This window comes from Echinops telfairi, unplaced genomic scaffold (genome assembly GCF_000313985.2).
Source record: "Echinops telfairi isolate 266 unplaced genomic scaffold, ASM31398v2 ScPeMD7_7469;HRSCAF=8507_1, whole genome shotgun sequence".
Classification (NCBI taxonomy): domain Eukaryota; kingdom Metazoa; phylum Chordata; class Mammalia; order Afrosoricida; family Tenrecidae; genus Echinops; species Echinops telfairi.
Window position 1 is genome coordinate 33,910,277 of NW_022111373.1, and position 1,443 is coordinate 33,911,719.

At 36.9% G+C, this 1,443-nt stretch overlaps 1 pseudogene; it reads left to right on the forward strand.

Annotated features, from left to right (window-relative positions):
* Positions 1-499: 499 nt before the first annotated feature.
* Positions 500-625, forward strand: LOC115873785 (annotated as a pseudogene).
* The last annotated feature ends 818 nt before the right edge of the window (positions 626-1,443 follow it).

Genomic DNA, 1,443 nt, shown 5'->3' on the forward strand with positions numbered 1-1,443 from the left:
AGCAGAAAGCATCTTAGACTTAGAAATGTCTTTGGGGACTGGAAAATCTTCAGAAGTTGTTTGGTGTAGAAGGTTAATATATAGCAGGGGTTGGCAAAATTTTTGTTAAAGAACCACATTGTAAATATTTAAAATTTTTAGAACATAAGGTCTCCATTGCAACTCCTTTACTAAGTCATCATTGCACAAAATTAGACAGTTTATAAACTAATTTACATGGATGCCTGTGTCCCAGTAAAGCTTGCAATAAATCAAACAGCAAACTGGCAGTTCATATGTGCTAATCCTTATGGTAAAGGATCCCTAAAGAACATAGCCCTTGTGATAAGCATGTAAACCAAGAAACAAGGATGCTTCTTTTCTATTGTGAAGAGAAGAGAATAATAAATTCTGCTTGGTGTTCTGAATATGTAAAACAAAATCAAACCACCATCAAGTTGATTCAAGCTCATAACAACCCTGTAGGAGGGAGTAGCTGTTCTTTGAATAATTTTCAATCATACTTCCCTGGAAGAGGAGATAGCATGATCACAAAGGTGGTTTTCCCAGGGCGAGGCTTATCCATTGCACTCTGGATGTGCTCACCCGTGTGATTTCCCCAAATGTGGGAAACTCGACTGCATTCGCGCTCTCCCCTGTTTAAAATAATAATAATAGTCAATCATTTAGGCAATGTATTTATTCTTATAAAAAGAGAATAAATTAGATAAATGCTGTAGTGCTCTTTGGCCAGTCCGTTCTACAAGGTAATTCTTTTAATATGTCGAGTAAAGCATCATTTCAAACTTTTCCTTTTCCTATGAATTTACATACAAATATTTGGGTTGATGATATGCTGTAATTATACATAACAATAAACAAAGGTAACATCTTGACAAAGGGAGAAAAGAATGACATTTTCAAGATTTTTTATTCCTTGGATTCATCTGCTGCACAAGACCTCTTTAGAGTATTGAAAAGCAAATATGTTTCTTTGAGAATGAAGTTGTGCCTGACTCAAGCCACAGTATTTTCACTTTTCTCACATGGTTGTGAAAGTGGGAATAAGGAAGACTGAAGAAGAATCTATGCATTTGAATTGTGGTGTGGGAGAAATATATTGCAAGTACCATGGACTTCTAAAAGAACAAATTGATTGGTCTTGGGAGTAGTAAGACTAGAGTGCTCCTTAGAGGCAAGGATAGGAGACTTCCTCTTACATACTTAGGATATGTCTTCAGGAGAGACCATTCCTGGAGAAGGATATTATGCTTAGTTAAGTGGATGGCCAGTGAAAAAGAGGAAGACCTCAATGAAATGGATTAACATGGTGACTACCATAATGCACTGTAGCGTAAGGACAATTGTGAGGAAGGCACAGGGTCATTCTTGATGCATAAGGTCATTGTGGGTCAGAACTGACTCACTGGCAACTAACAACACAACACTGGGGGATTCAAAAAA